Genomic DNA, 9,615 nt, shown 5'->3' with positions numbered 1-9,615 from the left:
TTCGAAAATCTGTCTACCACTACCCAAATAGTATTGTGATTCTTACTTGGTGGCAAATCAGTAACGAAATCCATACTAATATGGGTCCAAGGCTTGGACGGAATGGGTAGTGGTCGCAGCAACCCTGCTGGAGTTCTGCGGGAGGATTTGAACTGAGAACATAAATCACAGGAAGCAATAAACTCTTTGACGTCTCTCCTCATTGAAGGCCACCAGTAACTTCGAGAGAGAATCTCAAAGGTCTTGTGTTCACCGGCGTGTCCAGAAAAACGAGAGGCATGGAACCACGAAAGGATTTTCCTCCTCAGAGTAGGAGGCACGAGGGTCTTCCCAAATGGTAGCATCTTGGTGGATGAAGCAGCCAGAGAAATACATTTGGGGTCTAGAATAGCATGGTTGGGAACCTCTTCTACATCAGAGGACGTCACAAAAGCTCGAGATAGAGCGTCAGCTTTCTTGTTCTTAGCGGCTGGTTTGAAGGTTATAATTAATTCAAAACGGGAAAAGAAAAGAGACCATCTTGCTTGACGAGGGTTCAAGCATTGGGCAGATTGCAAATATGACAAGTTCTTATGATCCGTGAAGATCGTCACCGGATGGCGAGCTCCTTCCAACAAGTATCTCCATTCCTCTAATGCAGCTTTGATGGCCAGCAACTCCTTGTCCCCGATAGTATAATTTTTCTCTGCGGGCAGAAGACCCCGAGAGTAGAAGGCACAAGGGTGTAATTTTTGTTGCTCCGAGCGTTGGGAGAGAATGGCTCCTAAGCCCACATTAGAGGCATCTACTTCTAGGAAGAAAGGGAGTGTCACATCAGGCTGTCGAAGAATGGGAGCAGACGAGAAGGACTCTTTGAGAATTTGAAAGGCTTGGAGAGCCTCAGATGACCATTGCTTAGTATTAGCCCCTTTCCGAGTCAGGGCCACAATAGGAGATGCAATGGAAGAAAAGTCTTGAATGAAGCGTCTATAGTAATTGGCAAAACCTAAAAAACGCTGGATGGCACGAAGAGTAGTTGGCTAAGGCCAATGTAATACAGCATTTACTTTGTCTGGATCCATCTTCAGGCCAACTCCGGAAACTATATACCCCAAGAATGGAATCTGGGGTAACTCGAATGAACATTTTTCCAATTTACAGAACAATGAATTTTTCCGTAGTCTGGAGAGGACCTCTGCCACATGTTGGTGATGAGAAGGCAGGTCCTGTGAGAAGATCAATATGTCGTCCAGGTAGACAACGACACATACATATAATAAGTCCCGAAAGATCTCATTGATGAAGCCTTGGAAAACAGCGGGGGCATTACACAGCCCGAAGGGCATTACTAAATATTCGTAATGCCCATCTCTGGTGTTGAACGCGGTCTTCCATTCGTCACCGGAACGGATTCTAATTAAATTGTAGGCACCACGAAGATCCAACTTAGTAAATATCCGAGCTCCCTTGATGCGATCGAATAGCTCAGTGATCAGCGGAATGGGATAGCGATTCTTGATAGTAATGGCGTTGAGTCCACGAAAATCTATACAAGGGCGTAATGATCCATCCTTCTTTTTGACGAAGAAGAACCCAGCTCCAGCGGGGGAGGTGGAAGGTCGAATAAACCCACGCTGGAGATTCTCCTGTATGTACTCAGATGTGGCTTGAGTCTCAGGTAACGAGAGAGGATAGACCCGACCCCTGGGAGGAGTCTTGCCAGGTAGAAGGTCGATCGGACAATCCCAAGAACGATGAGGAGGAAGACGTTCAGACTGAGCTTTATCAAACACATCGGCAAATGAAGCATACTGAGGAGGGAGTCCCGGGGAGGAAGATGAGATGGAAGATTGCTGTACTTTAAGAGGAATAACTTGGTAAAGGCAACGATGGTGACATTCAGACCCCCAAGACGTAACTTGAGGGGTGCGCCAGTCAATCTGGGGAGAGTGACACTGAAGCCATGGAAGGCCTAAGACAATCGGACTTGTCGTAACTGGAAGAATTAAAAACGAAATTTCTTCATGGTGTAGTACACCAATCTGAAGAGTTACTGGAGACGTACTCTGGGTGATGAGACCATTGATGAGACGTGATCCATCTATAGCCGTCACAGTAATGGGTGTTTTTAAAGTAATCACTGGTAGGGACCATTGATTCACTAGTGATTTAGAAATGAAATTTCCTGCTGCTCCGGAATCAATCAATGCCTGTGACTCAAAGGATTTGGTAGCAAAGGAAACCGTAACATCAAAAGCGCAGACTTTAGATTTCATAGACAATGGAGAGGACTCCAGGGACCCTAACTTCACCTCTCCAGAACTAGTTAGGGCCTGGCATTTCCCGATCTCTTAGGGCAAGAGCTGAGCATATGCGTGGAATCAGCACAATAGATACAGAGTCTATTCTTTACTCTTCGTTTCCTCTCCTCTGAAGATAATTTGGAACGTCCTATCTCCTTGGGAATCACAGAGGGTGGAGCTGGACGAAATTGAGGGTTTGAACGAAGAGGTGCTTTGACAGCCGTTGTTTTCTCAGACTCTCTTTCACGAAATCTCATATCTACACGATGGCAAAGAGAGATCAAATCTTCTAGTGACGAAGGAAGCTCTTGGGTAGTCAGTGCATCTTTAATTTTATCGGAGAGCCCCTGCCAGAAGGCGGCAACTAATGCTTCAGTGTTCCACTGAAGTTCAGAGGCTAAGATCCTAAATTGAATGACATACTGGCCTACTGTATGGGAGCCTTGTCGCAAACGAAGAATGCTGGAAGCAGCGGAGGTCACACGACCTGGTTCATCGAACACACTTCGGAACGTGGAAATGAATTTGGCACTATCTTGTAGAATTGGATCGTTTCTTTCCCACAGAGGGGAGGCCCAAGCCAGGGCTTGTCCAGAAAACAATGAGATAAGATAGGCCACTCTGGAACGATGGGTAGAAAAATTTTGAGGTTGGAGTTCAAAATGGACTGAACATTGGTTAAGGAAACCTCTACAAGTTTTGGGGTCCCCGTCATATTTTGACGGAGTAGGCAGGTGAAGCGTAGGAGCTGTAGACACCTGGGATGGCACTGGGGAAACGGAGGAAAGCACAGGAGCTTCAATATTAGCTGTAACAGTCTGTCCAGATGTTCCTTGGGAGGTTAACGATTGGTAACATTGAAGTAACAGCTGTTGGCGAGCATCCTGTTGCTCCACACGGCTGACCAGATGCTGCAGCATCTCTTTAGCGGTAGGTTCCGTATCTGGGTCTGTCATGGCCTGATCTTACTGTCACGGGCACTAGGAGTCTTTACCCAGGGATCACCAGGTGATAGGCTTACCAAAGCAGTATAGGTGGTAATATGGTACTCTGGTAGCAGGGTGATCACGGAACAGGAAATAGCAGATGATGAGATGCTCAGGAAAGTCTATGACTAGCAGCACTGGCAATATGGAGGTAATAATACACGAGGAACTGTATGGACAAAGGACACGTGAAGGTAGTCAGTGGTCTGCGGTAGCAAGTTGTACCACTGCTATAGTGAGGAGGAATGTCCAACAGAAACGAGGAGGTGATGAGAGTCAGCGGTCTGCGGATAGCAAGTTGTACCGCTGTCTGAGTGAAGGAATGGAATCCAAGTGGAGGTATCCGGGGAGTCAGTGGTCTGCGTTAGCAAGTTGTACCACTGCTAAGTGAGAGGATACTGGAACAGGTGAAACTGGAAACAGGGGTCAGTGGTCTGCCACTAGCAAGTTGTACCACTGAATATAAATGTGAGGAGGTGCACGGGGAGAGACTGCAACACAAGATATACACGGGCACCTTAACTTTGATCCACAGTAATATGCACAATATATATGTATATATGACTGAACAACACTGCCAATATAGAAAGTCTCTTGAAGTAATCCAGCACGAGATAACACAGTCAATGATGGCAATAGACTCAGCGGATAGCAAACTCCAGAGGAGAACCAACACAGTCCAGCAAGGTATGCAATACACAGCACAGTCAATCAGAAGTATGCATACCGTGGTTCAGAAGCAGGCAGTCAGACAGGAGTGCAGAGATACCTGAACGGCAGGAGGCCGGCAGGATGCAAAGTTCCTGGATGGGTGAAGCGGTGGTCTAGTAGGTGCAGCGCACAGGTAGGTAGACCAGCAGGGAACACAGGAAAGCGTGGAGAGCGGATCAGCAGTAGATGGATGAGTAGCGCTGAGGAGTAGCAGCAGCGGGTCTCTGCGGAAACACGGAGGTAGCCAATAGCAACCAGCAGGTGCAGTAACGATGGGACACGGGAGAGCAGAGTTGAACTGGAACTGTTGATCACGGAGAGTAGCGGATAGCAATAGTGGCAGCAGTCTCAAGGAAACACGGGAGAGTTGACAAGAACTGAAGACTGAAGCGCACAGAGGCAGCGGATAGGAATCAGCCAAACAGTCACGATGAAACACAGACGGGTTGCAGGTTGAAGACTGTAGTGCACGGAGGCAGCGGATAGGAATCAGCTAACAGTCACGATGATGAAACACAGACGAGTTGCAGGTTGAAGACTGTAGTGCACGGAGGCAGCGGATAGGAATCAGCTAACAGTCACGATGATGAAACACAGACGAGTTGCAGGTTGAAGACTGTAGTGCGCAGAGGCAGCGGATAGGAATCAGCTAACAGTCACAATGATGAACAGGTGAGTGGATGTGGATGAAAGACTGTAGTGCACGGAGGCAGCGGATAGGCATCAGCTAACAGTCCCAATAATACATGGTAGAGTTGAAGTGGTTAGAAGACTGTAGTGCACGGAGGCAGCGGATAGGAATCAGCTCACAGTCACGATGATACACAGAAGGGTAGCTGTGGTATGGGAACCACAGTAGTAGAAGTGGTTTGGAAACCACAGAGGTAGAAGTGGTTTGGAAACCACAGGAATCAGCTGGGCTGAATAAACGAGGAAACACAGGAACACCTTCAGAGACTCATGGGGAATGAGACTCCAAGATCAGGCAACGTGGTGTTGACCACAGGTGCTTAATATAGGGAGTGTTGCCTGATCTGCCAATTAAGTTAAAGGAACATACACTGAAGGTTTAGAAAGGGCTGCGCATGCGCAGTCCCTCAGGATGGAGGACGGCCACGGTTCCTAAATGTCCGGGAAGAAGCACTCACAGTCCGGTGAGTGACACTTTGTCAGGAAATGTTCCTCTCCTTTGGTTCTTTGTCTTCCTGTTCTTAGTTTGGTGGACGGTCCTGGAGTGGCTTATTATTGGTGTTCCTCTGGAGTGAAGTGGTTGTTGGGTATTGGTGCACTTGTTCCGTGGATAACTAATGAAGTAGTTTATCCTGTTGGAGAAGCAGATGGGGGAGGAGTCACAGACTGTGGGTGTTGTTTTTGGATCCCCCTCAAAAAAGATGGAAGTGCTGATGTTCAACTGTTTCTTCTATGTTTTTGTTTCAAGCAGTTGTAGCTCTATTCTTCCTATAGCTCTTTTGTGTTTACAGCTCCTATGTATACTTAAACTCTTTGGCTTGGATTAGAAGCTCTTATTACCTCTACTATTAGCGGTGGTAGTTGGTACATGGTAGTCAGCATATCGATGCTGACTACCCCAACAACACTTACCACGGCATGGTGATTCCGACGGGCTCCTTACCGACAATCACAGATGACTATTGAAAGCGACTTGAACCAATCAAGAAGAAGTAACAAGTCGACTCCCCTTTATGGCGTCATTCACCATGGCGACGGGATTATGACTCTTATTAATGAGGTAATATAAGGATGCGCCTATGTACAATGTAGTTTACAAAGCCTTCTACATTGTACATAAGCACATACTTACATTACACCATTAACAGCAGCGATAATCCCGTCACCATGGTGAATGACGTCATGAAGGGGAGCCAGCTTGTTACTTCTTTGTGATTGGTTCAAGTCGCTTTCAACAGTCATCTGTGATTGTCAGTAAGGAGCCCTTCGGAATGATCATGGTGTGGTAAGTGTTGCCGGGGTATTCGGCATCGATATGCCGCACCTCACCCTACTATTAGATTGTGTAAATGTTAGTGTTAGATTATTTTATTATTACTTAAACAAAGTCTGATCTGTATACAGAGGGATAACATTGTAACCTATGAAAACATTCAATAGAAAATGTAACACCAGGTGTGAATGAGACAAATACTTATTATATGGTAAATAAGGACCACAAAATATTGGTGTTATATAATCACTGACTACCAATATCTATCAGGGTTTCAGCCCAAATAATATATTATGTAGTTTTCCTTTAAGATACAAGATACTTAGTTATTATAGGACCACTGATGTGTACATAAAACTCTGTATTTTAGGAGGAAAGAAATGGTTCCCACAAGGAGGTGTAATCATTTACACAGAAGTACAGCAATCAATAGCTATAATGCAAACCAGATCTATGTAATCCTGAGGACTCTTAAGAGAAATGTTAATTAACTTTTTAATATTTCTGGATTTTATTAGGCTGGTTTTAATAAAGTTACTCACACATAAAAAAATATAAAATTATTTTAAAGCATAGCAATAAAGCAATAATATTTTTTATAGTATCAGTGGATCTCGATTTGCCTTCATTATTTATATAACGGGCTACATAGTGTTATAAATGTATAATGCAAACAAATGGTGTCAGTTTGCATGACTGTGGAAGGGAATGCTCGGGGTATATTTATTTAATGGAATTTTTTTAAAGACAATACTTGGAGGGCTTTGTCGTTAATAAAACAGATGTTTTAATAAACAAGGCATAACGCCGCTTCATAAATACACCCCCTGGTCTTAGTACACTGTGGGTGAGATGTCCCTGTATAATGAGTGTAAGAGGGAGACTGGGAATATGGACGTAACATGGGCAGTAGACCCTATGCTGTACCTACGATGGAATGGGATCTATACTGTGACAATTACAAATGGGGAAACAAAGTATATTGGAATGGTGCGAGGGGGCTTTGGAATGGGCAGATATGGATCACTTTGTCCTGTAACAATTGGGAAACTGGGAAGGCAGGTGCACTGTCTAGGGGGGAGCAGAGGTGAGAGGGAACTCTTTGTAGGGTGTGTTGGGCTAGTCTCCAGCACTAGACAAGTTATGTGTTAGTGGCACTTGATGAGGGAGTGGTAGGGTAAAAGGTGACATTAGTGAGGGATAATGGGGGGGGGGGTGGAAGGAGAGAGGATGGGGAGCTACTCTCCAGCACTAGACAAGATATGTGTTAGTGGCACTTGGTGAGTGGGTAGTTGGGTAGGAGGTGATAGTAGGGGGGATGTGGGGTAACGTGGGTGTAAGGAGGGAGATAGGGGCTAGTAATGGTGTGTGAGCCCATCACATCTCTGCCATTATAATAACCAGCTCTGCTATTACTAACGGCATTCTGCAGTACGGAACCCAATGAAGATTATGTAGCTACTGATGTGAAAGCTCAGCCCCATGTATGAGGTCCTGATGGGCGGGAGGCTGCACATAAACATGGGGTAACTATATGGGGGTAATTCCTGCTGTCTGATATATTATTATAGGGAGATATTACCTCCGAATTGTACAGGGCCCAGATTTAGCTCTCCAGGTTCAAAGATGGCGTCTGAAAGAGCATGTGGCCACGCCTCCTGTGCAGTGTAAGTTGTTATCAGGGGCGGAGATATATCTGTAAGACCAATAGTGTGTGAGAGACTAAGGGAAAATGGCAGCAGTTGTCCCGCATTGAGGACAATACACAAATGAAAACTTTTCATTTTACCCTACTGCTTAACTTGTTACCAGTCAGATGTAGGTTATGCTATTTTTGAGTCATACCTTATAATTCCCTGAAGAAATAAAGTACAGTATTTCTCCACCAACAGACGTTCACTATATGTACTACAAGAACTTCGCCGCTACTAATAAATAGGACAGATGTTATATAATAACTGCATACTATTCTCATTGTGTTTTCTCTAAATAATTCATCTCTCAACTTGTCTAGTATGTAAAATATAACAGTGACATTCAGTGACGTACGTATCTAAAACGAAAACTATCTGTAGTATAAACAATACCAGCAGTCCTTGAGGACAGATGTTATACGTGTTATTTTACTTTATTTTTTCTATATATATTTTTATTAAATATTTTTTTCAGACAATAAAATGGGGAGGGTAGTGAATGGGGTACAGAAAGAACATATCGGGGTACGTTGGGGAGGGATGATACAAGAACATGTGCATTGTGTATGTGACAGTATATTTCCAAAACACTTGTAAAATATCAACACAACACCATCCAGACTGAACATACGTTACACCTTTTCTCTAATGTAAGTAAATGGATGTGAGGTGTAAAGTCAGGGGAGATGGAAGGTAAGGACAGGGGGGTGTCAGTAGGGGGGGAATAAATGTAGAGTAAGAGGAGACCAGCACAGAACTAAGAAGTGTCTTATTATACAATGAGATCCTAGCTCAGTGTTGTACTTGGCCGCCCCTTACCCACCTCCCCTTCCCTCATATCCCCCATTCATTGCTGCACCCACGACTGCTATGCAGAGGGGTCTCCAGTGACTGCAGAAATTGAAGGCTGGCCGGCTGCTGAACAGACTAGGGCTGAATAACATTAGGAGAAAGAAAAACTCTGGAATGCAGATTTCAAAATATTTAAGATTCAATTATTTATTGATAATTTATTAATACACTTATCCTGATCACTGAGGGCTAGCAAAATAATTTAAAATCCTTAAATCATGACGTGTGTAACATACAGTTAATTATGGTGATTTAAAAATTGTACTCATATTGGTGTATCAAAAAAACAGATCCTAATCTGATCATTTACTGCTGCTATAAAGTTATATTTTTATCTGATATCAACCCAAATCTATCATTTCCATATGATGTGATTGCTCATTACATCATATATACAGTAAGCAATGGAGCGCCATCTATTGGTTAACAGGATCAATATCACTTAAGTGGTCAGGTCCTATTTACTCCTTCAGAGAACAGGTAATAGAATTTCATAATGTGGCTCTGACTCACTATGATACCTGTTCTTAATTGTAATAAAGGATTTGATATTTATGTCAGTGGTGGAACATGATCTCTCATTACACCATATATGATATAACTTGTGTGTAAAAGATTACTCTCTAACAGACAGCATCCATAAAGCTACTAGCGAAACGCGCGTCAGCGTTCACCTTGTTGCTAGATCTATAGATCATTATTTTGCTGCTAGGAAAACCCATGAATATTTGAAGACTTTAACACAGTTTTGCAATAATGATGATTTGGGGGCTCAATAACAATCTCTGCTGCTCTCCTATTAGGATAGACAGGATACAGAGTCTACCCCCTAACTTAGGTGCAATTGAGCTTGTAGACCTTATGTTAGGTAGTAATTAATAGAGGACAGTCTTCTATCTCCCAAGTAAGATCTTATATAGTAATCTCCAGTCTATCTACCTCCCCCCTCATGATACACCAGGAATAACATACATACATGTAATATACACAAGAACATATATACATGACACACACACAGGAATAACATGCATGCAGGACACACAGAGGAATAACATACATACATACAAAACACACATACATACATACATACATGACACATACATACACACATACATACATACATACAT

The sequence above is a fragment of the Mixophyes fleayi genome, chromosome 4 (assembly GCF_038048845.1).
Source record: "Mixophyes fleayi isolate aMixFle1 chromosome 4, aMixFle1.hap1, whole genome shotgun sequence".
Taxonomy (NCBI): domain Eukaryota; kingdom Metazoa; phylum Chordata; class Amphibia; order Anura; family Limnodynastidae; genus Mixophyes; species Mixophyes fleayi.
Note: the sequence above shows the minus strand (reverse complement) of the source record.